This window comes from Leptodactylus fuscus, chromosome 1, assembly GCF_031893055.1.
Source record: "Leptodactylus fuscus isolate aLepFus1 chromosome 1, aLepFus1.hap2, whole genome shotgun sequence".
Lineage (NCBI taxonomy): Eukaryota > Metazoa > Chordata > Amphibia > Anura > Leptodactylidae > Leptodactylus > Leptodactylus fuscus.
Genome location: NC_134265.1, coordinates 239,818,752 through 239,845,447, shown reverse-complemented (window position 1 = coordinate 239,845,447; position 26,696 = coordinate 239,818,752). Strand labels below are relative to the sequence as shown.

At 35.7% G+C, this 26,696-nt stretch overlaps 28 non-coding genes across 28 annotated transcripts; all 28 read left to right on the top strand.

The window, feature by feature from the left end:
- Positions 1–2,162: 2,162 nt before the first annotated feature.
- TRNAK-UUU (transfer RNA lysine (anticodon UUU)) lies at positions 2,163–2,235 on the top strand. The gene has a single exon. It is a non-coding gene; the product is annotated as a tRNA-Lys (tRNA).
- A 297-nt stretch (positions 2,236–2,532) lies between these two features.
- TRNAK-UUU (transfer RNA lysine (anticodon UUU)) lies at positions 2,533–2,605 on the top strand. The gene has a single exon. It is a non-coding gene; the product is annotated as a tRNA-Lys (tRNA).
- A 1,787-nt stretch (positions 2,606–4,392) lies between these two features.
- TRNAK-UUU (transfer RNA lysine (anticodon UUU)) lies at positions 4,393–4,465 on the top strand. Its single transcript has one exon. It is a non-coding gene; the product is annotated as a tRNA-Lys (tRNA).
- A 300-nt stretch (positions 4,466–4,765) lies between these two features.
- TRNAK-UUU (transfer RNA lysine (anticodon UUU)) lies at positions 4,766–4,838 on the top strand. Its single transcript has one exon. It is a non-coding gene; the product is annotated as a tRNA-Lys (tRNA).
- Positions 4,839–5,509: 671 nt separating this feature from the next.
- TRNAK-UUU (transfer RNA lysine (anticodon UUU)) lies at positions 5,510–5,582 on the top strand. Its single transcript has one exon. It is a non-coding gene; the product is annotated as a tRNA-Lys (tRNA).
- Positions 5,583–5,881: 299 nt separating this feature from the next.
- On the top strand, positions 5,882–5,954 carry TRNAK-UUU (transfer RNA lysine (anticodon UUU)). Its single transcript has one exon. It is a non-coding gene; the product is annotated as a tRNA-Lys (tRNA).
- Positions 5,955–7,368: 1,414 nt separating this feature from the next.
- On the top strand, positions 7,369–7,441 carry TRNAK-UUU (transfer RNA lysine (anticodon UUU)). Its single transcript has one exon. It is a non-coding gene; the product is annotated as a tRNA-Lys (tRNA).
- Positions 7,442–7,740: 299 nt separating this feature from the next.
- On the top strand, positions 7,741–7,813 carry TRNAK-UUU (transfer RNA lysine (anticodon UUU)). Its single transcript has one exon. It is a non-coding gene; the product is annotated as a tRNA-Lys (tRNA).
- Positions 7,814–8,113: 300 nt separating this feature from the next.
- On the top strand, positions 8,114–8,186 carry TRNAK-UUU (transfer RNA lysine (anticodon UUU)). The gene has a single exon. It is a non-coding gene; the product is annotated as a tRNA-Lys (tRNA).
- A 2,161-nt stretch (positions 8,187–10,347) lies between these two features.
- TRNAK-UUU (transfer RNA lysine (anticodon UUU)) lies at positions 10,348–10,420 on the top strand. The gene has a single exon. It is a non-coding gene; the product is annotated as a tRNA-Lys (tRNA).
- Positions 10,421–10,717: 297 nt separating this feature from the next.
- On the top strand, positions 10,718–10,790 carry TRNAK-UUU (transfer RNA lysine (anticodon UUU)). The gene has a single exon. It is a non-coding gene; the product is annotated as a tRNA-Lys (tRNA).
- Positions 10,791–11,090: 300 nt separating this feature from the next.
- On the top strand, positions 11,091–11,163 carry TRNAK-UUU (transfer RNA lysine (anticodon UUU)). Its single transcript has one exon. It is a non-coding gene; the product is annotated as a tRNA-Lys (tRNA).
- A 1,043-nt stretch (positions 11,164–12,206) lies between these two features.
- On the top strand, positions 12,207–12,279 carry TRNAK-UUU (transfer RNA lysine (anticodon UUU)). The gene has a single exon. It is a non-coding gene; the product is annotated as a tRNA-Lys (tRNA).
- Positions 12,280–13,321: 1,042 nt separating this feature from the next.
- Positions 13,322–13,394, top strand: TRNAK-UUU (transfer RNA lysine (anticodon UUU)). The gene has a single exon. It is a non-coding gene; the product is annotated as a tRNA-Lys (tRNA).
- Positions 13,395–14,064: 670 nt separating this feature from the next.
- Positions 14,065–14,137, top strand: TRNAK-UUU (transfer RNA lysine (anticodon UUU)). The gene has a single exon. It is a non-coding gene; the product is annotated as a tRNA-Lys (tRNA).
- Positions 14,138–15,924: 1,787 nt separating this feature from the next.
- TRNAK-UUU (transfer RNA lysine (anticodon UUU)) lies at positions 15,925–15,997 on the top strand. The gene has a single exon. It is a non-coding gene; the product is annotated as a tRNA-Lys (tRNA).
- A 300-nt stretch (positions 15,998–16,297) lies between these two features.
- On the top strand, positions 16,298–16,370 carry TRNAK-UUU (transfer RNA lysine (anticodon UUU)). The gene has a single exon. It is a non-coding gene; the product is annotated as a tRNA-Lys (tRNA).
- A 299-nt stretch (positions 16,371–16,669) lies between these two features.
- Positions 16,670–16,742, top strand: TRNAK-UUU (transfer RNA lysine (anticodon UUU)). The gene has a single exon. It is a non-coding gene; the product is annotated as a tRNA-Lys (tRNA).
- Positions 16,743–17,041: 299 nt separating this feature from the next.
- TRNAK-UUU (transfer RNA lysine (anticodon UUU)) lies at positions 17,042–17,114 on the top strand. The gene has a single exon. It is a non-coding gene; the product is annotated as a tRNA-Lys (tRNA).
- Positions 17,115–18,528: 1,414 nt separating this feature from the next.
- TRNAK-UUU (transfer RNA lysine (anticodon UUU)) lies at positions 18,529–18,601 on the top strand. Its single transcript has one exon. It is a non-coding gene; the product is annotated as a tRNA-Lys (tRNA).
- A 1,041-nt stretch (positions 18,602–19,642) lies between these two features.
- TRNAK-UUU (transfer RNA lysine (anticodon UUU)) lies at positions 19,643–19,715 on the top strand. The gene has a single exon. It is a non-coding gene; the product is annotated as a tRNA-Lys (tRNA).
- A 1,039-nt stretch (positions 19,716–20,754) lies between these two features.
- Positions 20,755–20,827, top strand: TRNAK-UUU (transfer RNA lysine (anticodon UUU)). Its single transcript has one exon. It is a non-coding gene; the product is annotated as a tRNA-Lys (tRNA).
- Positions 20,828–21,496: 669 nt separating this feature from the next.
- On the top strand, positions 21,497–21,569 carry TRNAK-UUU (transfer RNA lysine (anticodon UUU)). The gene has a single exon. It is a non-coding gene; the product is annotated as a tRNA-Lys (tRNA).
- Positions 21,570–21,869: 300 nt separating this feature from the next.
- On the top strand, positions 21,870–21,942 carry TRNAK-UUU (transfer RNA lysine (anticodon UUU)). Its single transcript has one exon. It is a non-coding gene; the product is annotated as a tRNA-Lys (tRNA).
- A 2,152-nt stretch (positions 21,943–24,094) lies between these two features.
- On the top strand, positions 24,095–24,167 carry TRNAK-UUU (transfer RNA lysine (anticodon UUU)). The gene has a single exon. It is a non-coding gene; the product is annotated as a tRNA-Lys (tRNA).
- Positions 24,168–24,466: 299 nt separating this feature from the next.
- On the top strand, positions 24,467–24,539 carry TRNAK-UUU (transfer RNA lysine (anticodon UUU)). The gene has a single exon. It is a non-coding gene; the product is annotated as a tRNA-Lys (tRNA).
- A 299-nt stretch (positions 24,540–24,838) lies between these two features.
- Positions 24,839–24,911, top strand: TRNAK-UUU (transfer RNA lysine (anticodon UUU)). The gene has a single exon. It is a non-coding gene; the product is annotated as a tRNA-Lys (tRNA).
- Positions 24,912–25,210: 299 nt separating this feature from the next.
- On the top strand, positions 25,211–25,283 carry TRNAK-UUU (transfer RNA lysine (anticodon UUU)). Its single transcript has one exon. It is a non-coding gene; the product is annotated as a tRNA-Lys (tRNA).
- The last annotated feature ends 1,413 nt before the right edge of the window (positions 25,284–26,696 follow it).

The following is a 26,696-nucleotide window of genomic DNA, read 5'->3' as shown; positions in this document are numbered from 1 at the left end:
TGTTCAGGCAGAGAATTTTTTTGAAAAGTATGTATCATTCACATACGTATCATTTTGATATTAAGAGATTGACATTTTTGTTTGGATTTTCTAGATTTTTACTTAATGCCAAAACTGCAAATGTACAATCGACTTTTACCATTATTCTGTAAATATTAGCATCCCAGATGATCTATGCTGGAAATAGGATAGACACTTTGCATATTCTAGAATAACCCATAAATCCCTAATTGAACACTCTCACTTAAAGGAGATGTATTCTTATGTACATTAATTCCGATTTGGGGTACAGCATTATGTTTTGGAGAGCCTGGATAGCTCAGTTGGTAGAGCATCAGACTTTTAATCTGGGGGTCCAGGGTTCAGGTTCCTGTTCAGGCGGAGAGTTGCTTTGAAAAGTGTGCATCATTCTCATACGTATCATCTTGATCGTAAGAGTTTGACACTTTTGTTTGGATTTTTTAGATTTTTGCTTAATGCCAAAACTGCAAATGTACAATCGACTTTTACCATTATTCTGTAACTATTAGCACCCTAGATGATTTATGCTGGAAATAGGATTAGACACTTTGCATATTCTAGAATCACCCATAAAACCATAATTGAACACTCTCTTGTAAAGCAGATCTATTCACATGTACATTAATTCCGAGTTGAGGTACAGTATTATTATTTTTGTAGCCTGGATAGCTCAGTCGGTAGCGCATCAGACTTTTAATCTGAGGGTCCAGGGTTCAAGTCCCTGTTCAGGCGGGGAATTATTTTGAAAAGTATGTATCATTCACATACGTATCATGTTGATCGTAAGAGTTTGACACTTTTGTTTGCATTTTTTAGATTTTTGCTTAATGCCAAAACTGCAAATGTACAATCGACTTTTACCATTATTCTGTAAATATTATTACCCAGATGATCTATGCTGGAAATAGGGTAGACACTTTCATATTCTAGAATAACCCATAAATCCCTAATTGAACACTCTCTCTTATAGCAGATCTATTCACATGCACATTAATTCCGATTTGAGGTACAGTATTATATTCTGTAGAGCCTGGATAGCTCAGTCGGTAGAGCATCAGACTTTTAATCTGAGGGTCCAGGGTTCAAGTTCCTGTTCAGGCGGAGAATTTTTTTGAAAAGTATGTATCATTCACATACGTATCATGTTGATCTTAAGAGTTTGAGACTTTTGTTTGCATTTTTTAGATTTTTGCTTAATGCCAAAACTGCAAATGTACAATCGACTTTTACCATTATTCTGTAAATATTATCACCCAGATGATCTATGCTGGAAATAGGGTAGACACTTTCATATTCTAGAATAACAAATAAATCCCTAATTGAACACTCTCACTTAAAGGAGATCTATTCTTATATACATTAATTCCAATTTGAGGTACAGCATTATGTTTCAGAGAGCCTGGATAGCTCAGTCGGTAGAGCATCAGACTTTTAATCTGAGGGTCCAGGTTTCAAGTCCCTGTTCAGGCGAAGAATTTCTTGGAAAAGTATGCATCATTCACATACGTATCATCATGATCGTAAGAGTTTGACACTTTTGTTTGGATTTTTTAGATTTTTGCTTAATGCCAAAACTGCAAATGTACAATCGAATTTTAACATTATTCTGTAACTTTTAGCACCCTAGATGATCTGTGCTGGAAATAGGATTAAACACTTTGCATATTCTAGAATCATCTATGAAACCATAATTGAACACTCTCTCTTAAAGCAGATCTATTCACATGTACATTAATTTCGATTTGAGGTACAGTATTATATTTTGTAGATCCTGGATAGCTCAGTCGGTAGAGCATCGAACTTTTAATCTGAGGGTCCAGGGTTCAAGTCCCTGTTCAGGCGGAGAGTTGCTTTGAAAAGTATGCATCATTCACATACGTATGATGTTGATCAAATGAGTATGAAACTTTTGTTTGGATTTTCTAGATTTTTCCTTAATGCCAAAACTGCAAATGTACAATCGAATTTTACCATTATTCTGTAACTTTTAGCACCATAGATGATCTATGCTGGAAATAGGATTAGACACTTTGCATATTCTAGAATCACCCATAAAACCATAATTGAACACTCTCTCGTAAAGCAGATCTATTCACATGTACATTAATTCCGATTTGAGGTACAGTATTAAATTTTTTAGAGCCTGGATAGCTCAGTCGGTAGAGCATCAGACTTTTAATCTGAGGGTCCAGGGTTCAAGTCCCTGTTCAGGCGGAGAATTTTTTTGAAAAGTATGTATCATTCACATACGTATCATGTTGATCTTAAGAGTTTGACTCTTTTGTTTGCATTTTCTAGACTTTTGCTTAATGCCAAAACTGCAAATGTACAATCGACTTTTACCATTATTCTGTAAATATTATCACCCCAGATGATCTATGCTGGAAATAGGATAGACACTTTCATATTCTAGAATCACCCATAAATCCCTAATTGAACACTCTCACTTAAAGGAGATCTATTCTTATATACATTAATTCCAATTTGGGGTACAGCATTATGTTTCAGAGAGCCTGGATAGCTCAGTCGGTAGAGCATCAGACTTTTAATCTGAGGGTCCAGGGTTCAAGTCCCTGTTCAGGCAAAGAATTACTTGGAAAAGTATGCATCATTCACATACGTATCATTATGGTCGTAAGAGTTTGACACTTTTGTTTGGATTTTCTAGATTTTTGCTTAATGCCAAAACTGCAAATGTACAATCGACTTTTACCATTATTCTGTAACTATTAGCACCCTAGATGATCTATGCTGGAAATAGGATTAGACACTTTGCATATTCTAGAATCACCCATGAATCCCTAATTGACCACTCTCACTTAAAGGAGATGTATTCTTATGTTCATTAATTCCGATTTGGGGTACAGCATTATGTTTTGGAGAGCCTGGATAGCTCAGTCGGTAGAGCATCAGACTTTTAATGTGAGGGTCCAGGGTTCAAGTCCCTGTTCAGGCGGAGAAGTTGCTTTGAAAAGTATGCATCATTCATATACGTATGATGTTCATCATAAAAGTTTGAAATTTTTGTATGGATTTTCTAGATTTTTGCTTAATGCCAAAACTGCAAATGTACAATCGAATTTTACCATTATTCTGTAACTATTAGCACCCTAGATGATCTATGCTGGAAATAGGATTAGACACTTTGCATATTCTAGAATCACCCATAAAACCATACCTGAACACTCTCTCGTAAAGCAGATCTATTCACATGTACATTAATTTCGATTTGAGGTACAGTATTATATTTTTTAGAGCCTGGATAGCTCAGTCGGTAGAGCATCAGACTTTTAATCTGAGGGTCCACGGTTCAAGTCCCTGTTCAGGCGGAGAATTTTTTTGAAAAGTATGTATCATTCACATACGTATCATGTTGATATTAAGAGATTGACATTTTTGTTTGGATTTTCTAGATTTTTACTTAATGCCAAAACTGCAAATGTACAATCGACTTTTACCATTATTCTGTAAATATTAGCATCCCAGATGATCTATGCTGGAAATAGGATAGACACTTTGCATATTCTAGAATAACCCATAAATCCCTAATTGAACACTCTCACTTAAAGGAGATGTATTCTTATGTACATTAATTCCGATTTGGGGTACAGCATTATGTTTTGGAGAGCCTGGATAGCTCAGTCGGTAGAGCATCAGACTTTTAATCTGGGGGTCCAGGGTTCAGGTTCCTGTTCAGGCGGAGAGTTGCTTTGAAAAGAGTGCATCATTCTCATACGTATCATGTTGATCGTAAGAGTTTCACGCTTTTGTTTGGATTTTTTAGATTTTTGCTTAATGCCAAAACTGCAAATGTACAATCGAATTTTAACATTATTCTGTAACTATTAGCACCCTAGATGATCTATGCTGGAAATAGGATTAGACACTTTGCATATTCTAGAATCACCCATAAAACCATAATTGAAAACTCTCTCTTAAAGCAGATCTATTCACATGTACATTAATTCCGATTTGAGGTACAGTATTTTATTTTGTAGAGCTTGGATAGCTCAGTCGGTAGAGCATTAGACTTTTAATCTGAGGGTCCAGGTTTCAAGTCCCTGTTCAGGCGAAGAATTTCTTGGAAAAGTATGCATCATTTACATACGTATCATCATGATCGTAAGAGTTTGACACTTTTGTTTGGATTTTCTAGATTTTTGCTTAATGCCAAAACTGCAAATGTACAATCGACTTTTACCATTATTCCGTAACTATTAGCACCCTAGATGATCTATGCTGGAAATAGGATTAGACACTTTGCATATTCTAGAATCACCCATGAATCCCTAATTGAACACTCTCACTTAAAGGAGATGTATTCTTATGTACATTAATTCCGATTTGGGGTACAGCATTATGTTTTGGAGAGCCTGGATAGCTCAGTCGGTAGAGCATCAGACTTTTAATCTGAGGGTCCAGGGTTCAAGTCCCTGTTCAGGCGGAGAAGTTGCTTTGAAAAGTGTGCATCATTCATATACGTATGATGTTGATCGTAAAAGTTTGAAACTTTTGTTTGGATTTTCTAGATTTTTGCTTAATGCCAAAACTGCAAATGTACAATCGAATTTTACCATTATTCTGTAACTATTAGCACTCTAGATGATCTATGCTGGAAATAGGATTAGACACTTTGCATATTCTAGAATCACCCATAAAACCATAATTGAACACTCTCTCGTAAAGCAGATCTATTCACATGTACATTAATTCCGATTTGAGGTACAGTATTCTATTTTTTAGAGCCTGGATAGCTCAGTCGGTAGAGCATCAGACTTTTAATCTGAGGGTCCAGGGTTCAAGTCCCTGTTCAGGCAGAGAATTTTTTTTTGAAAAGTATGTATCATTCACATACGTATCATCATGATCATAAGAGTTTGACACATTTGTTTGGATTTTTTAGATTTTTGCTTAATGCCAAAACTGCAAATGTACAATCGAATTTTAACATTATTCTGTAACTATTAGCACCCTAGATGATCTGTGCTGGAAATAGGATTAAACACTTTGCATATTCTAGAATCACCCATGAAACCATAATTGAACACTCTCTCTTAAAGCAGATCTATTCACATGTACATTAATTCCGATTTGAGGTACAGTATTATATTTTGTAGATCCTGGATAGCTCAGTCGGTAGAACATCAGACTTTTAATCTGAGGGTCCAGGCTTCAAGTCCCTGTTCAGGCGGAGAATTTTTTTGAAAATTATGTATCATTCACATACGTATCATGTTGATATTAAGAGATTGACACTTTTGTTTGGATTTTCTAGATTTTTGCTTAATGCCAAAACTGCAAATGTACAATCGACTTCTACCATTATTCTGTAAATATTATCACCCCAGATGATCTATGCTGGAAATAGGATAGACACTTTCATATTCTAGAATCACCCATAAATTCCTAATTGAACACTCTCACTTAAAGGAGATCTATTCCTATATACATTAATTCCAATTTGGGGTACAGCATTATGTTTCAGAGAGCCTGGATAGCTCAGTCGGTAGAGCATCAGACTTTTAATCTGAGGGTCCAGGGTTCAAGTCCCTGTTCAGGCGAAGAATTTCTTGGAAAAGTATGCATCATTCACATACGTATCATCATGATCGTAAGAGTTTGACACTTTTGTTTGGATTTTCTAGATTTTTGCTTAATGCCAAAACTGCAAATGTACAATCAACTTTTACCATTATTCTGTAACTATTAGCACCCTAGATGATCTGTGCTGGAAATAGGATTAGACACTTTGCATATTCTAGAATCACCCATGAATCCCTAATTGAACACTCTCACTTAAAGGAGATGTATTCTTATGTACATTAATTCCAATTTGGGGTACAGCATTATGTTTTGGAGAGCCTGGATAGCTCAGTCGGTAGAGCATCAGACTTTTAATCTGAGGGTCCAGGGTTCAAGTCCCTGTTCAGGCGTAGAAGTTGCTTTGAAAAGTATGCATCATTCATATACGTATGATGTTCATCATAAAAGTTTGGAACTTTTGTTTGGATTTTCTAGATTTTTGCTTAATGCCAAAACTGCAAATGTACAATCGAATTTTACCATTATTCTGTAACTATTAGCACCCTAGATTATCTATGCTGGAAATAGAATTAGACACTTTGCATATTCTAGAATCACCCATAAAACCATAATTGAACACTCTCTCGTAAAGCAGATCTATTCACATGTACATTAATTCCGATTTGAGGTACAGTATTATATTTTTTAGAGCCTGGATAGCTCAGTCGGTAGAGCATCAGACTTTTAATCTGAGGGTCCAGGGTTCAAGTCTCTTTTCAGGCGGAGAATTTTTTTGAAAAGAATGTATCATTCACATACGTATCATGTTGATCGTAAGAGTTTGACACTTTTGTTTGGATTTTTTAGATTTTTGCTTAATGCCAAAACTGCAAATGTACAATCGAATTTTAACATTATTCTGTAACTATTAGCACCCTATATGATCTGTGCTGGAAATAGGATTAAACACTTTGCATATTCTAGAATCACCCATGAAACCATAATTGAACACTCTCTCTTAAAGCAGATCTATTCACATGTACATTAATTCCGATTTGAGGTACAGTATTATATTTTGTAGAGCCTGGATAGCTCAGTCGGTAGAGCATCGAACTTTTAATCTGAGGGTCCAGGGTTCAAGTCCCTGATCAGGCGGAGAGTTGCTTTGAAAAGTATGCATCATTCACATACGTATGATGTTGATCAAAAGAGTTTGAACCTTTTGTTTGGATTTTCTAGATTTTTGCTTAATGCCAAAACTGCAAATGTACAATCGAATTTTACCATTATTCTGTAACTTTTAGCACCCTAGATGATCTATGCTGGAAATAGGATTAGACACTTTGCATATTCTAGAATCACCCATAAAACCATAATTGAACACTCTCTCTTAAAGCAGAGCTATTCACATGCACATTAATTCCGATTTGAGGTACAGTGTTATATTCTGTAGAGCCTGGATATCTCAGTCGGTAGAGCATCAGACTTTTAATCTTAGGGTCCATGGTTCAAGTCCCTGTTCAGGCAGAGAATTTTTTTGAAAAATATGTATCATTCACATACGTATCATGTTGATATTAAGAGTTTGAGACTTTTGTTTGCATTTTTTAGATTTTTGCTTAATGCCAAAACTGCAAATGTACAATCGACTTTTACCATTATTCTGTAAATATTATCACCCCAGATGATCTATGCTGGAAATAGTATAGACACTTTCATATTCTAGAATCACCCATAAATCCCTAATTGAACACTCTCACTTAAAGGAGATCTATTCTTATATACATTAATTCCAATTTGGGGTACAGCATTATGTTTCAGAGAGCCTGGATAGCTCAGTCGGTAGAGCATCAGACTTTTAATCTGAGGGTCCAGGGTTCAAGTCCCTGTTCAGGCGAAGAATTTCTTGGAAAAGTATGCATCATTCACATACGTATCATCATGATCATAAGAGTTTGACACTTTTGTTTGGATTTTCTAGATTTTTGCTTAATGCCAAAACTGCAAATGTACAATCGACTTTTACCATTATTCTGTAACTATTAGCACCCTAGATGATCTATGCTGGAAATAGGATTAGACACTTTGCATATTCTAGAATCACCCATGAATCCCTAATTGAACACTCTCACTTAAAGGAGATGTATTCTTATGTACATTAATTCCGATTTGGGGTACAGCATTATGTTTTGGAGAGCCTGGATAGCTCAGTCGGTAGAGCATCAGACTTTTAATCTGAGGGTCCAGGGTTCAAGTCCCTGTTCAGGCGGAGAAGTTGCTTTGAAAAGTGTGCATCATTCATATACGTATGATGTTGATCGTAAAAGTTTGAAACTTTTGTTTGGATTTTCTAGATTTTTGCTTAATGCCAAAACTGCAAATGTACAATCGAATTTTACCATTATTCTGTAACTATTAGCACTCTAGATGATCTATGCTGGAAATAGGATTAGACACTTTGCATATTCTAGAATCACCCATAAAACCATAATTGAACACTCTCTCGTAAAGCAGATCTATTCACATGTACATTAATTCCGATTTGAGGTACAGTATTCTATTTTTTAGAGCCTGGATAGCTCAGTCGGTAGAGCATCAGACTTTTAATCTGAGGGTCCAGGGTTCAAGTCCCTGTTCAGGCAGAGAATTCTTTTTTTGAAAAGTATGTATCATTCACATACGTATCATCATGATCATAAGAGTTTGACACTTTTGTTTGGATTTTTTAGATTTTTGCTTAATGCCAAAACTGCAAATGTACAATCGAATTTTAACATTATTCTGTAACTATTAGCACCCTAGATGATCTGTGCTGGAAATAGGATTAAACACTTTGCATATTCTAGAATCACCCATGAAACCATAATTGAACACTCTCTCTTAAAGCAGATCTATTCACATGTACATTAATTCCGATTTGAGGTACAGTATTATATTTTGTAGATCCTGGATAGCTCAGTCGGTAGAGCATCGATCTTTTAATCTGAGGGTCCAGGGTTCAAGTCCCTGTTCAGGCGGAGAGTTGCTTTGAAAAGTATGCATCATTCACATACGTATGATGTTGATCAAAAGAGTTTGAAACTTTTGTTTGGATTTTCTAGATTTTTGCTTAATGCCAAAACTGCAAATGTACAATCGAATTTTACCATTATTCTGTAACTTTTAGCACCCTAGATGGTCTATGCTGGAAATAGGATTAGACACTTTGCATATTCTAGAATCACCCATAAAACCATAATTGAACACTCTCGCTTAAAGCAGATCTATTCACATGTACATTAATTCCGATTTGAGGTACAGTATTATATTTTGTAGACCCTGGATAGCTCAGTCGGTAAAGCATCGAACTTTTAATCTGATGGTCCAGGGTTCAAGTCCCTGTTCAGGCGGAGAGTTGCTTTGAAAAGTATGCATCATTCACATACGTATGATGTTGATCAAAAGAGTTTGAAACTTTTGTTTGGATTTTCTAGATTTTTGCTTAATGCCAAAACTGCAAATGTACAATCGAATTTTACCATTATTCTGTAACTTTTAGCACCCTAGATGATCTATGCTGGAAATAGGATTAGACACTTTGCATATTCTAGAATCACCCATAAAACCATAATTGAACACTCTCGCTTAAAGCAGATCTATTCACATGTACATTAATTCCGATTTGAGGTACAGTATTATATTTTATAGATCCTGGATAGCTCAGTCGGTAAAGCATCGAACTTTTAATCTGAGGGTCCAGGGTTCAAGTCCCTGTTCAGGCGGAGAGTTGCTTTGAAAAGTATGCATCATTCACATACGTATGATGTTGATCAAAAGAGTTTGAAACTTTTGTTTGGATTTTCTAGATTTTTGCTTAATGCCAAAACTGCAAATGTACAATCGAATTTTACCATTATTCTGTAACTTTTAGCATCCTAGATGATCTATGCTGGAAATAGGATTAGACACTTTGCATATTCTAGAATCACCCATAAAACCATAATTGAACACTCTCTCTTAAAGCAGATCTATTCACATGTACATTAATTCCGATTTGAGGTACAGTATTTTTATTTTTTAGAGCCTGGATAGCTCAGTCGGTAGAACATCAGACTTTTAATCTGAGGGTCCAGGCTTCAAGTCCCTGTTCAGGCGGAGAATTTTTTTGAAAATTATGTATCATTCACATACGTATCATGTTGATATTAAGAGATTGACACTTTTGTTTGGATTTTCTAGATTTTTGCTTAATGCCAAAACTGCAAATGTACAATCGACTTTTACCATTATTCTGTAAATATTATCACCCCAGATGATCTATGCTGGAAATAGGATAGACACTTTCATACTCTAGAATCACCCATAAATCCCTAATTGAACACTCTCACTTAAAGGAGATCTATTCTTATATACATTAATTCCAATTTGGGGTACAGCATTATGTTTCAGAGAGCCTGGATAGCTCAGTCGGTAGAGCATCAGACTTTTAATTTGAGGGTCCAGGTTTAAAGTCCCTGTTCAGGCGAAGAATTTCTTGGAAAAGTATGCATCATTCACATACGTATCATCATGATCGTAAGAGTTTGACACTTTTGTTTGGATTTTCTAGATTTTTGCTTAATGCCAAAACTGCAAATGTACAATCGACTTTTACCATTATTCTGTAACTATTAGCACCCTAGATGATCTATGCTGGAAATAGGATTAGACACTTTGCATATTCTAGAATCACCCATGAATCCCTAATTGAACACTCTCACTTAAAGGAGATGTATTCTTATGTACATTAATTCCGATTTGGGGTATAGCATTATGTTTTGGAGAGCCTGGATAGCTCAGTCGGTAGAGCATCAGACTTTTAATCTGAGGGTCCAGGGTTCAAGTCCCTGTTCAGGCGGAGAATTTTTTTGAAAAGTATGTATCATTCACATACGTATCATGTTGATCTTAAGAGTTTGACTCTTTTGTTTGCATTTTCTAGACTTTTGCTTAATGCCAAAACTGCAAATGTACAATCGACTTTTACCATTATTCTGTAAATATTATCACCCCAGATGATCTATGCTGGAAATAGGATAGACACTTTCATATTCTAGAATCACCCATAAATCCCTAATTGAACACTCTCACTTAAAGGAGATCTATTCTTATATACATTAATTCCAATTTGGGGTACAGCGTTATGTTTCAGAGAGCCTGGATAGCTCAGTCGGTAGAGCATCAGACTTTTAATCTGAGGGTCCAGGGTTCAAGTCCCTGTTCAGGCGGAGAAGTTGCTTTGAAAAGTATGCATCATTCATATACGTATGATGTTGATCATAAAAGTTTGAAACTTTTGTATGGATTTTCTAGATTTTTGCTTAATGCCAAAACTGCAAATGTACAATCGAATTTTACCATTATTCTGTAACTATTAGCACCCTAGATGATCTATGCTGGAAATAGGATTAGACACTTTGCATATTCTAGAATCACCCATAAAACCATAATTGAAAACTCTCTCTTAAAGCAGATCTATTCACATGTACATTAATTCCGATTTGAGGTACAGTATTTTATTTCGTAGAGCCTGGATAGCTCAGTCGGTAGAGCATCAGACTTTTAATCTGAGGGTCCAGGGTTCAAGTCCCTGTTCAGGCGGAGAATTTTTTTGAAAAGTATGTATCATTCACATACGTATCATGTTGATCTTAAGAGTTTGACTCTTTTGTTTGCATTTTCTAGATTTTTGCTTAATGCCAAAACTGCAAATGTACAATCGACTTTTACCATTATTCTGTAAATATTATCACCCCAGATGATCTATGCTGGAAATAGGATAGACACTTTCATATTCTAGAATCACCCATAAATCCCTAATTGAACACTCTCACTTAAAGGAGATCTATTCTTATATACATTAATTTCAATTTGGAGTACAGCAGTATGTTTTAGAGAAACTGGATAGCTCAGTTGGTAGAGCATCAGACTTTTAATCTGAGGGTCCAGGGTTCAAGTCCCTGTTCAGGCGAAGAATTTCTTTGGAAAAGTATGCATCATTCACATACGTATCATCATGATCGTAAGAGTTTGACTCTTTTGTTTGCATTTTCTAGATTTTTGCTTAATGCCAAAACTGCAAATGTACAATCGACTTTTACCATTATTCTGTAACTATTAGCACCCTAGATGATCTATGCTGGAAATAGGATTAGACACTTTGCATATTCTAGAATCACCCATGAATCCCTAATTGAACACTCTCACTTAAAGGAGATGTATTCTTATGTACATTAATTCCGATTTGGGGTACAGCATTATGTTTTGGAGAGCCTGGATAGCTCAGTCGGTAGAGCATCAGACTTTTAATCTGAGGGTCCAGGGTTCAAGTCCCTGTTTAGGCGGAGAAGTTGCTTTGAAAAGTATGCATCATTCATATACGTATGATGTTCATCATAAAAGTTTGAAACTTTTGTTTGGATTTTCTAGATTTTTGCTTAATGCCAAAACTGCAAATGTACAATCGAATTTTACCATTATTCTGTAACTATTAGCACCCTAGATGATCTATGCTGGAAATAGGATTAGACACTTTGCATATTCTAGAATCACCCATAAAACCATAATTGAACACTCTCTCGTAAAGCAGATCTATTCACATGTACATTAATTCCGATTTGAGGTTTAGTATTATATTTTTAAGAGCCTGGATAGCTCAGTCGGTAGAGCATCAGACTTTTAATCTGAGGGTCCAGGGTTCAAGTCCCTGTTCAGGCAAAGAATGTTTTTGAAAAGTATGTATCATTCACATACGTATCATGTTGATCGTAAGAGTTTGACACTTTTGTTTGGATTTTTTAGATTTTTGCTTAATGCCAAAATTGCAAATGTACAATCGAATTTTAACATTATTCTGCAACTATTAGCACCCTAGATGATCTGTGCTGGAAATAGGATTAAACACTTTGCATATTCTAGAATCACCCATGAAACCATAATTGAACACTCTCTCTTAAAGCAGATCTATTCACATGTACATTAATTCCGATTTGAGGTACAATATTATATTTTGTAGAGCCTGGATAGCTCAGTCGGTAGAGCATCGAACTTTTAATCTGAGGGTCCAGGGTTCAAGTCCCTGTTCAGGCGGAGAGTTGCTTTGAAAAGTATGTATCATTCACATACGTATCATGTTGATATTAAGAGATTGACACTTTTGTTTGGATTTTCTAGATTTTTGCTTAATGCCAAAACTGCAAATGTACAATCGACTTTTACCATTATTCTGTAAATATTAGCATCCCAGATGATCTATGCTGGAAATAGGATAGACACTTTGCATATTCTAGAATAACCCATAAATCCCTAATTGAACACTCTCACTTAAAGGAGATGTATTCTTATGTACATTAATTCCGATTTGGGGTACAGCATCATATTTCGGAGGGCCTCGATAGCTCAGTCGGTAGAGCATCAGTCTTTTATTCTGAGGGTCCTGGGTTCAAGTCCCTGTTCAGGCAGAGAATTGCTTTGAAAAGTATGCATAATTCACATTCGTATCATCTTGATCGTAAGAGTTTGACACTTTTGTTTGGATTTTCTAGATTTTTGCTTAATGCCAAAACTGCAAATGTACAATCGACTTTTACCATTATTCTGTAACTATTAGCACCCTAGATGATCTATGCTGGAAATAGGATTAGACACTTTGCATATTCTAGAATCACCCATAAAACCATAATTGAAAACTCTCTCTTAAAGCAGATCTATTCACATGTACATTAATTCCGATTTGAGGTACAGTATTTTATTTCGTAGAGCCTGGATAGCTCAGTCGGTAGAGCATCAGACTTTTAATCTGAGGGTCCAGGGTTCAAGTCCCTGTTCAGGCGGAGAATTTTTTTGAAAAGTATGTATCATTCACATACGTATCATGTTGATCTTAAGAGTTTGACTCTTTTGTTTGCATTTTCTAGATTTTTGCTTAATGCCAAAACTGCAAATGTACAATCGACTTTTACCATTATTCTGTAAATATTATCACCCCAGATGATCTATGCTGGAAATAGGATAGACACTTTCATATTCTAGAATCACCCATAAATCCCTAATTGAACACTCTCACTTAAAGGAGATCTATTCTTATATACATTAATTTCAATTTGGAGTACAGCAGTATGTTTTAGAGAAACTGGATAGCTCAGTTGGTAGAGCATCAGACTTTTAATCTGAGGGTCCAGGGTTCAAGTCCCTGTTCAGGCGAAGAATTTCTTTGGAAAAGTATGCATCATTCACATACGTATCATCATGATCGTAAGAGTTTGACTCTTTTGTTTGCATTTTCTAGATTTTTGCTTAATGCCAAAACTGCAAATGTACAATCGACTTTTACCATTATTCTGTAACTATTAGCACCCTAGATGATCTATGCTGGAAATAGGATTAGACACTTTGCATATTCTAGAATCACCCATGAATCCCTAATTGAACACTCTCACTTAAAGGAGATGTATTCTTATGTACATTAATTCCGATTTGGGGTACAGCATTATGTTTTGGAGAGCCTGGATAGCTCAGTCGGTAGAGCATCAGACTTTTAATCTGAGGGTCCAGGGTTCAAGTCCCTGTTCAGGCGGAGAAGTTGCTTTGAAAAGTATGCATCATTCATATATGTATGATGTTGATCAAAAAAGTTTGAAACTTTTGTTTGGATTTTCTAGATTTTTGCATAATGCCAAAACTGCAAATGTACAATCGAATTTTACCATTATTCTGTAACTATTAGCACCCTAGACGATCTATGCTGGAAATAGGATTAGACACTTTGCATATTCTAGAATCACCCATAAAACCATAATTGAACACTCTCTCGTAAAGCAGATCTATTCACATGTACATTAATTCCGATTTGAGGTACAGTATTACATTTTTTAGAGCCTGGATAGCTCAGTCGGTAGAGCATCGATCTTTTAATCTGAGGGTCCAGGGTTCAAGTCCCTGTTCAGGCGGAGAGTTGCTTTGAAAAGTATGCATCATTCACATACGTATGATGTTGATCAAAACGGTTTGAAAATTTTGTTTGGATTTTCTAGATTTTTGCTTAATGCCAAAACTGCAAATGTACAATCGAATTTTACCATTATTCTGTAACTATTAGCACCCTAGATGATCTATTCTGGAAATAGGATTAGACACTTTGCATATTCTAGAATCACCCATAAAACCATAATTGAACACTCTCTCTTAAAGCAGATCTATTCACATGTACATTAATTCCGATTTGATGTACAGTATTAAATTTTGTAGAGCCTGGATAGCTCAGTCGGTAGAGCATCAGACTTTTAATCTGAGGGTCTAGGGTTCAGGTTCCTGTTAAGGCAGAAAGTTGCTTTGAAAAGTTTGCATCATTCTCATACGTATCATGTTGATCGTAAGAGTTTGACACTTTTGTTTGGATTTTCTAGATTTTTGCTTAATGCCAAAACTGCAAATGTACAATCGAATTTTACCATTAGTCTGTAACTTTTAGCACCCTAGATGATCTATGCTGGAAATAGGATTAGACACTTTGCATATTCTAGAATCACCCATAAAACCATAATTGAACACTCTCTCTTAAAGCAGATCTATTCACATGTTCATTAATTCCGATTTGAGGTACAGTGTTAAATTTTGTAGAGCCTGGATAGCTCAGTCGGTAGAGCATCAGACTTTTAATCTGAGGGTCTAGGGTTCAGGTTCCTGTTCAGGCAGAGAGTTGCTTTGAAAAGTTTGCATCATTTTCATACGTATCATGTTGATCGTAAGAGTTTGACACTTTTGTTTGGATTTTTTAGATTTTTGCTTAATGCCAAAACTGCAAATGTACAATCGAATTTTACCATTATTCTGTAACTATTAGCTACCTAGATGATCTATGCTGGAAATAGGATTAGACACTTTGCATATTCTAGAATCTCCCATAAAACCATAATTGAACACTCTCGCTTAAAGCAGATGTATTCACATGCACATTAATTCCGATTTGAGGTACAGTATTATATTCTGTAGAGCCTGGATAGCTCAGTTGGTAGAGCATCAGACTTTTAATCTGAGGGTCCAGGTTTCAAGTCCCTGTTCAGGCGGAGAATTTTTTTGAAAAGTATGTATCATTCACATACGTATCATGTTGATATTAAGAGATTGACACTTTTGTTTGGATTTTCTAGATTTTTGCTTAATGCCAAAACTGCAAATGTACAATCGACTTTTACCATTATTCTGTAAATATTAGCATTCCAGATGATCTATGCTGGAAATAGGATATACACTTTGCATATTCTAGAATAACCCATAAATCCCTAATTGAACACTCTCACTTAAAGGAGATGTATTCTTATGTACATTAATTCCAATTTGGGGTACAGCATTATATATCGGAGGGCCTGGATAGCTCAGTCGGTAGAGCATCAGACTTTTAATCTGAGGGTCCAGGGTTCAAGTCCCTGTTCAGGCAGAGAATTTTTTTTTGAAAAGTATGTATCATTCACATACGTATCATCATGATCATAAGAGTTTGACACTTTTGTTTGGATTTTCTAGATTTTTGCTTAATGCCAAAACTGCAAATGTACAATCGAATTTTAACATTATTCTGTAAATATTAGCACCCCAGATGATCTATGCTGGAAATAGGATATACACTTTGCATATTCTAGAATCACCCATAAAACCATAATTGAACACTCTCTTGTAAAGCAGATCTATTCACATGTACATTAATTCCGAGTTGAGGAACAGTATTATTATTTTTGTAGCCTGGATAGCTCAGTCGGTAGAGCATCAGACTTTTAATCTGAGGGTCCAGGGTTCAAGTCCCTGTTCAGGCGGAGAATTTTTTTGAAAAGTATGTATCATTCACATACGTATCATGTTGATCGTAAGAGTTTGACACTTTTGTTTGGATTTTTTAGATTTTTGCTTAATGCCAAAACTGCAAATGTACAATCGAATTTTAACATTATTCTGTAACTATTAGCACCCTAGATGATCTGTGCTGGAAATAGGATTAAACACTTTGCATATTCTAGAATCACCCATGAAACCATAATTGAACACTCTCTCTTAAAGCAGATCTATTCACATGCACATTAATTCCGATTTGAGGTACAGTGTTATATTCTGTAGAGCCTGGATAGCTCAGTCGGTAGAGCATCAGACTTTTAATCTGAGGGTCCAGGGTTCAAGTCCCTGTTCAGGCGGAGAATTTTTTTGAAAAGTATGTATCATTCACATACGTATCATGTTGATCGTAAGAGTTTGACACTTTTGTTTGGATTTTTTAGATTTTTGCTTAATGCCAAAACTGCAAATGTACAATCGAATTTTAACATTATTCTGTAACTATTAGCACCCTAGATGATCTGTGCTGGAAATAGGATTAAACACTTTGCATATTCTAGAATCACCCATGAAACCATAATTGAACACTCTCTCTTAAAGCAGATCTATTCACATGCACATTAATTCCGATTTGAGGTACAGAGTTATATTCTGTAGAGCCTGGATAGCTCAGTCGGTAGAGCATCAGACTTTTAATCTGAGGGTCCAGGGTTCAAGTCCCTGTTCAGGCGGAGAATTTTTTTGAAAAGTATGTATCATTCACATATGTATCATGTTGATCGTAAGAGTTTGACACTTTTGTTTGGATTTTTTAGATTTTTGCTTAATTCCAAAACTGCAAATGTACAATCGAATTTTAACATTATTCTGTAACTATTAGCACCCTAGATGATCTGTGCTGGAAATAGGATTAAACACTTTGCATATTCTAGAATCACCCATGAAACCATAATTGAACACTCTCTCTTAAAGCAGATCTATTCTCATGTACATTAATTCCGATTTGAGGTACAGTATTAAATTTTGTAGAGCCTGGATGGCTCAGTCGGTAGAGCATCGAACTTTTAATCTGAGGGTCCAGGGTTCAAGTCCCTGTTCAGGCGGAGAGTTGCTTTGAAAAGTATGCATCATTCACATACGTATGATGTTGATCAAAAGAGTTTGAAACTTTTGTTTGGATTTTCTAGATTTTTGCTTAATGCCAAAACTGCAAATGTACAATCGAATTTTACCATTATTCTGTAACTTTTAGCACCCTAGATGATCTATGCTGGAAATAGGATTAGACACTTTGCATATTCTAGAATCACCCATAAAACCATAATTGAACACTCTCTCTTAAAGCAGATCTATTCACATGTACATTAATTCCGATTTGAGGTACAGTATTATATTTTTTAGAGCCTGGGTAGCTCAGTCGGTAGCGCATCAGACTTTTAATCAGAGGGTCCAGGGTTCAAGTCCCTGTTCAGGCGGAGAATTTTTTTGAAAAGTATGTATCATTCACATACGTATCATGTTGATATTAAGAGATTGACACTTTTGTTTGGATTTTCTAGATTTTTGCTTAAAGCCAAAACTGCAAATGTACAATCGACTTTTACCATTATTCTGTAAATATTAGCATCCCAGATGATCTATGCTGGAAATAGGATAGACACTTTGCATATTCTAAAATAACCCATAAATCCCTAATTGAACACTCTCACTTAAAGGAGATGTATTCTTATGTACATTAATTCCGATTTGGGGTACAGCATTATATTTCGGAGGGCCTGAATAGCTCAGTCGGTAGAGCATCAGACTTTTAATCTGAGGGTCCAGGGTTCAAGTCCCTGTTCAGGCGGAGAATTGCTTTGCAAAGTATGCATAATTCACATTCGTATCATCTTGATCGTAAGAGTTTGACACTTTTGTTTGGATTTTCTAGATTTTTGCTTAATGCCAAAACTGCAAATGTACAATGGACTTTTACCATTATTCTGTAACTATTAGCACCCTAGATGATCTATGCTGGAAATAGGATTAGACACTTTGCATATTCTAGAATCACCCATAAAACCATAATTGAACACTCTCTTGTAAAGCAGATCTATTCACATGTACATTAATTCCAAGTTGAGGAACAGTATTATTATTTTTGTAGCCTGGATAGCTCAGTCGGTAGAGCATCAGACTTTTAATCTGAGGGTCCAGGGTTCAAGTCCCTGTTCAGGCGGAGAATTTTTTTGAAAAGTATGTATCATTCACATACGTATCATGTTGATCTTAAGAGTTTGAGACTTTTGTTTGCATTTTTTAGATTTTTGCTTAATGCCAAAACTGCAAATGTACAATCGACTTTTACCATTATTCTGTAAATATTATCACCCCAGATGATCTATGCTGGAAATAGGGTAGACACTTTCATATTCTAGAATAACCCATAAATCCCTAATTGAACACTCTCACTTAAAGGAGATCTATTCTTATATACATTAATTCCAATTTGAGGTACAGCATTATGTTTCAGAGAGCCTGGATAGCTCAGTCGGTAGAGCATCAGACTTTTAGTCTGAGGGTCCAGGTTTCAAGTCCCTGTTCAGGCGAAGAATTTCTTGGAAAAGTATGCATCATTCACATACGTATCATCATGATCGTAAGAGTTTGACACTTTTGTTTGGATTTTTTAGATTTTTGCTTAATGCCAAAACTGCAAATGTACAATCGAATTTTAACATTATTCTGTAACTTTTAGCACCCTAGATGATCTGTGCTGGAAATAGGATTAAACACTTTGCATATTCTAGAATCACCCATGAAACCATAATTGAACACTCTCTCTTAAAGCAGATCTATTCACATGTACATTAATTCCGATTTGAGGTACAGTATTTTATTTTGTAGATCCTGGATAGCTCAGTCGGTAGAGCATCGAACTTTTAATCTGAGGGTCCAGGGTTCAAGTCCCTGTTCAGGCGGAGAGTTGCTTTGAAAAGTATGCATCATTCACATACGTATGATGTTGATCAAATGAGTATGAAACTTTTGTTTGGATTTTCTAGATTTTTCCTTAATGCCAAAACTGCAAATGTACAATCGAATTTTACCATTATTCTGTAACTTTTAGCACCATAGATGATCTATGCTGGAAATAGGATGAGACACTTTGCATATTCTAGAATCACCCATAAAACCATAACTGAACACTCTCTCGTAAAGCAGATCTATTCACATGTACATTAATTCCGATTTGAGGTACAGTATTATATTTTTTAGAGCCTGGATAGCTCAGTCGGTAGAGCATCAGACTTTTAATCTGAGGGTCCAGGGTTCAAGTCCCTGTTCAGGCGGAGAATTTTTTTGAAAAGTATGTATCATTCACATACGTATCATGTTGATCTTAGGAGTTTGAGACTTTTGTTTGCATTTTTTAGATTTTTGCTTAATGCCAAAACTGCAAATGTACAATCGACTTTTACCATTATTCTGTAAATATTATCACCCCAGATGATCCATGCTGGAAATAGGATAGACACTTTCATATTCTAGAATCACCCATAAATCCCTAATTGAACACTCTCACTTAAAGGAGATCTATTCTTAAATATATTAATTCCAATTTGATGTACAGCGTTATGTTTCAGAGAGCCTGGATAGCTCAGTCGGTAGAGCGTCAGACTTTTAATCTGAGGGTCCAGGTTTCAAGTCCCTGTTCAGGCGGAGAATTTTTTTGAAAAGTATGTATCATTCACATATGTATCATGTTGATCTTAAGAGTTTGAGACTTTTGTTTGCATTTTTTAGATTTTTGCTTAATGCCAAAACTGCAATTGTACAATCGACTTTTACCATTATTCTGTAAATATTATCACCCCAGATGATCTATGCTGGAAATAGGATAGACACTTTCATATTCTAGAATCACCCATAAATCCCTAATTGAACACTCTCACTTAAAGGAGATCTATTCTTATATACATTAATTCCAATTTGAGGTACAGCATTATGTTTCAGAGAGCCTGGATAGCTCAGTCGGTAGAGCATCAGACTTTTAATTTGAGGGTCCAGGTTTAAAGTGCCTGTTCAGGCGAAGAATTTCTTGGAAAAGTATGCATCATTCACATACGTATCATCATGATCGTAAGAGTTTGACACTTTTGTTTGGATTTTCTAGATTTTTGCTTAATGCCAAAACTGCAAATGTACAATCGACTTTTACCATTATTCTGTAACTATTAGCACCCTAGATGATCTATGCTGGAAATAGGATTAGACACTTTGCATATTCTAGAATCACCCATGAATCCCTAATTGAACACTCTCACTTAAAGGAGATGTATTCTTATGTACATTAATTCCGATTTGGGGTACAGCATTATGTTTCAGAGAGCCTGGATAGCTCAGTCGGTAGAGCATCAGACTTTTAATCTGAGGGTCCAGGGTTCAAGTCCCTGTTCAGGCGGAGAATTTTTTTGAAAAGTATGTATCATTCACATACGTATCATGTTGATCTTAAGAGTTTGACTCTTTTGTTTGCATTTTCTAGACTTTTGCTTAATGCCAAAACTGCAAATGTACAATCGACTTTTACCATTATTCTGTAAATATTATCACCCCAGATGATCTATGCTGGAAATAGGATAGACACTTTCATATTCTAGAATCACCCATAAATCCCTAATTGAACACTCTCACTTAAAGGAGATCTATTCTTATATACATTAATTCCAATTTGGGGTACAGCATTATGTTTCAGAGAGCCTGCATAGCTCAGTCGGTAGAGCATCAGACTTTTAATCTGAGGGTCCAGGGTTCAAGTCCCTGTTCAGGCGAAGAATTTCTTGGAAAAGTATGCGTCATTCACATACGTATCATCATGATCGTAAGAGTTTGACACTTTTGTTTGGATTTTCTAGATTTTTGCTTAATGCCAAAACTGCAAATGTACAATCGACTTTTACCATTATTCTGTAACTATTAGCACCCTAGATGATCTATGCTGGAAATAGGATTAGACACTTTGCATATTCTAGAATCACCCATGAATCCCTAATTGACCACTCTCTCTTAAAGGAGATGTATTCTTATGTTCATTAATTCCGATTTGGGGTACAGCACTATGTTTTGGAGAGCCTGGATAGCTCAGTCGGTAGAGCATCAGACTTTTAATCTGAGGGTCCAGGGTTCAAGTCCCTGTTCAGGCGGAAAAGTTGCTTTGAAAAGTATGCATCATTCATATACGTATGATGTTGATCATAAAAGTTTGAAACTTTTGTATGGATTTTCTAGATTTTTGCTTAATGCCAAAACTGCAAATGTACAATCGAATTTTACCATTATTCTGTAACTATTAGCACCCTAGATGATCTATGCTGGAAATAGGATTAGACACTTTGCATATTCTAGAATCACCCATAAAACCATAATTGAAAACTCTCTCTTAAAGCAGATCTATTCACATGTACATTAATTCCGATTTGAGGTACAGTATTTTATTTCGTAGAGCCTGGATAGCTCAGTCGGTAGAGCATCAGACTTTTAATCTGAGGGTCCAGGGTTCAAGTCCCTGTTCAGGCGGAAATTTGTTTTTTGAAAAGTATGTATCATTCACATACGTATCATGTTGATCTTAAGAGTTTGACTCTTTTGTTTGCATTTTCTAGATTTTTGCTTAATGCCAAAACTGCAAATGTACAATCGACTTTTACCATTATTCTGTAAATATTATCACCCCAGATGATCTATGCTGGAAATAGGATAGACACTTTCATATTCTAGAATCACCCATAAATCCCTAATTGAACACTCTCACTTAATGGAGATCTATTCTTATATACATTAATTTCAATTTGGAGTACAGCAGTATGTTTTAGAGAAACTGGATAGCTCAGTTGGTAGAGCATCAGACTTTTAATCTGAGGGTCCAGGGTTCAAGTCCCTGTTCAGGCGAAGAATTTCTTTGGAAAAGTATGCATCATTCACATACGTATCATCATGATCGTAAGAGTTTGACTCTTTTGTTTGCATTTTCTAGATTTTTGCTTAATGCCAAAACTGCAAATGTACAATCGACTTTTACCATTATTCTGTAACTATTAGCACCCTAGATGATCTATGTTGGAAATAGGATTAGACACGTTGCATATTCTAGAATCACCCATGAATCCCTAATTGAACACTCTCACTTAAAGGAGATGTATTCTTATGTACATTTGGGGTACAGCATTATGTTTTGGAGAGCCTGGATAGCTCAGTCGGTAGAGCATCAGACTTTTAATCTGAGGGTCCAGGGTTAAAGTCCCTGTTCAGGCGGAGAAGTTGCTTTGAAAAGTATGCATCATTCATATATGTATGATGTTGATCATAAAAGTTTGAAACTTTTGTTTGGATTTTCTAGATTTTTGCATAATGCCAAAACTGCAAATGTACAATCGAATTTTACCATTATTCTGTAACTATTAGCACCCTAGATGATCTATGCTGGAAATAGGATTAGACACTTTGCATATTCTAGAATCACCCATAAAACCATAATTGAACACTCTCTCGTAAAGCAGATCTATTCACATGTACATTAATTCCGATTTGAGGTACAGTATTATATTTTTTAGAGCCTGGATAGCTCAGTCGGTAGAGCATCGATCTTTTAATCTGAGGGTCCAGGGTTCAAGTCCCTGTTCAGGCGGAGAGTTGCTTTGAAAAGTATGCATCATTCACATACGTATGATGTTGATCAAAACGGTTTGAAAATTTTGTTTGGATTTTCTAGATTTTTGCTTAATGCCAAAACTGCAAATGTACAATCGAATTTTACCATTATTCTGTAACTATTAGCACCCTAGATGATCTATTCTGGAAATAGGATTAGACACTTTGCATATTCTAGAATCACCCATAAAACCATAATTGAACACTCTCTCTTAAAGCAGATCTATTCACATGTACATTAATTCCGATTTGAGGTACAGTATTAAATTTTGTAGAGCCTGGATAGCTCAGTCGGTAGAGCATCAGACTTTTAATCTGAGGGTCTAGGGTTCAGGTTCCTGTTCAGGCAGAAAGTTGCTTTGAAAAGTTTGCATCATTCTCATACGTATCATGTTGATCGTAAGAGTTTGACACTTTTGTTTGGATTTTCTAGATTTTTGCTTAATGCCAAAACTGCAAATGTACAATCGAATTTTACCATTAGTCTGTAACTTTTAGCACCCTAGATGATCTATGCTGGAAATAGGATTAGACACTTTGCATATTCTAGAATCACCCATAAAACCATAATTGAACACTCTCTCTTAAAGCAGATCTATTCACATGTTCATTAATTCCGATTTGAGGTACAGTGTTAAATTTTGTAGAGCCTGGATAGCTCAGTCGGTAGAGCATCAGACTTTTAATCTGAGGGTCTAGGGTTCAGGTTCCTGTTCAGGCAGAAAGTTGCTTTGAAAAGTTTGCATCATTCTCATACGTATCATGTTGATCGTAAGAGTTTGACACTTTTGTTTGGATTTTCTAGATTTTTGCTTAATGCCAAAACTGCAAATGTACAATCGAATTTTACCATTATTCTGTAACTATTAGCTACCTAGATGATCTATGCTGGAAATAGGATTAGACACTTTGCATATTCTAGACTCTCCCATAAAACCATAATTGAACACTCTCGCTTAAAGCAGATGTATTCACATGCACAACAAATTCCGATTTGAGGTACAGTATTATATTCTGTAGAGCCTGGATAGCTCAGTTGGTAGAGCATCAGACTTTTAATCTGAGGGTCCAGGGTTCAAGTCCCTGTTCAGGCGGAGAAGTTTTTTTGAAAAGTATGTATCATTCACATACGTATCATGTTGATATTAAGAGATTGACACTTTTGTTTGGATTTTCTAGATTTTTGCTTAATGCCAAAACTGCAAATGTACAATCGACTTTTACCATTATTCTGTAAATATTAGCATCCCAGATGATCTATGCTGGAAATAGGATATACACTTTGCATATTCTAGAATAACCCATAAATCCCTAATTGAACACTCTCACTTAAAGGAGATGTATTCTTATGTACATTAATTCCAATTTGGGGTACAGCATTATATATCGGAGGGCCTGGATAGCTCAGTCGGTAGAGCATCAGACTTTTAATCTGAGGGTCCAGGGTTCAAGTCCCTGTTCAGGCAGAGAATTGCTTTGAAAAGTATGCATAATTCACATTCGTATCATCTTGATCGTAAGAGTTTGACACTTTTGTTTGGATTTTCTAGATTTTTGCTTAATGCCAAAACTGCAAATGTACAATCGACTTTTACCATTATTCTGTAACTATTAGCACCCTAGATGATCTATGCTGGAAATAGGATTAGACACTTTGCATATTCTAGAATCACCCATAAAACCATAATTGAACACTCTCTTGTAAAGCAGATCTATTCACATGTACATTAATTCCGAGTTGAGGAACAGTATTATTATTTTTGTAGCCTGGATAGCTCAGTCGGTAGAGCATCAGACTTTTAATCTGAGGGTCCAGGGTTCAAGTCCCTGTTCAGGCGGAGAATTTTTTTGAAAAGTATGTATCATTCACATACGTATGATGTTGATCAAATGAGTATGAAACTTTTGTTTGGATTTTCTAGATTTTTCCTTAATGCCAAAACTGCAAATGTACAATCGAATTTTACCATTATTCTGTAACTTTTAGCACCATAGATGATCTATGCTGGAAATAGGATGAGACACTTTGCATATTCTAGAATCACCCATAAAACCATAACTGAACACTCTCTCGTAAAGCAGATCTATTCACATGTACATTAATTCCGATTTGAGGTACAGTATTATATTTTTTAGAGCCTGGATAGCTCAGTCGGTAGAGCATCAGACTTTTAATCTGAGGGTCCAGGGTTCAAGTCCCTGTTCAGGCGGAGAATTTTTTTGAAAAGTATGTATCATTCACATACGTATCATGTTGATCTTAAGAGTTTGAGACTTTTGTTTGCATTTTTTAGATTTTTGCTTAATGCCAAAACTGCAAATGTACAATCGACTTTTACCATTATTCTGTAAATATTATCACCCCAGATGATCCATGCTGGAAATAGGATAGACACTTTCATATTCTAGAATCACCCATAAATCCCTAATTGAACACTCTCACTTAAAGGAGATCTATTCTTAAATATATTAATTCCAATTTGATGTACAGCGTTATGTTTCAGAGAGCCTGGATAGCTCAGTCGGTAGAGCATCAGACTTTTAATCTGAGGGTCCAGGTTTCAAGTCCCTGTTCAGGCGGAGAATTTTTTTGAAAAGTATGTATCATTCACATATGTATCATGTTGATCTTAAGAGTTTGAGACTTTTGTTTGCATTTTTTAGATTTTTGCTTAATGCCAAAACTGCAAATGTACAATCGACTTTTACCATTATTCTGTAAATATTATCACCCCAGATGATCTATGCTGGAAATAGGATAGACACTTTCATATTCTAGATTCACCCATAAATCCCTAATTGAACACTCTCACTTAAAGGAGATCTATTCTTATATACATTAATTCCAATTTGAGGTACAGCATTATGTTTCAGAGAGCCTGGATAGCTCAGTCGGTAGAGCATCAGACTTTTAGTCTGAGGGTCCAGGTTTCAAGTCCCTGTTCAGGCGAAGAATTTCTTGGAAAAGTATGCATCATTCACATACGTATCATCATGATCGTAAGAGTTTGACACTTTTGTTTGGATTTTTTAGATTTTTGCTTAATGCCAAAACTGCAAATGTACAATCGAATTTTAACATTATTCTGTAACTTTTAGCACCCTAGATGATCTGTGCTGGAAATAGGATTAAACACTTTGCATATTCTAGAATCACCCATGAAACCATAATTGAACACTCTCTCTTAAAGCAGATCTATTCACATGTACATTAATTCCGATTTGAGGTACAGTATTTTATTTTGTAGATCCTGGATAGCTCAGTCGGTAGAGCATCGAACTTTTAATCCGAGGGTCCAGGGTTCAAGTCCCTGTTCAGGCGGAGAGTTGCTTTGAAAAGTATGCATCATTCACATACGTATGATGTTGATCAAATGAGTATGAAACTTTTGTTTGGATTTTCTAGATTTTTCCTTAATGCCAAAAATGCAAATGTACAATCGAATTTTACCATTATTCTGTAACTTTTAGCACCATAGATGATCTATGCTGGAAATAGGATGAGACACTTTGCATATTCTAGAATCACCCATAAAACCATAACTGAACACTTTCTCGTAAAGCAGATCTATTCACATGTACATTAATTCCGATTTGAGGTACAGTATTATATTTTTTAGAGC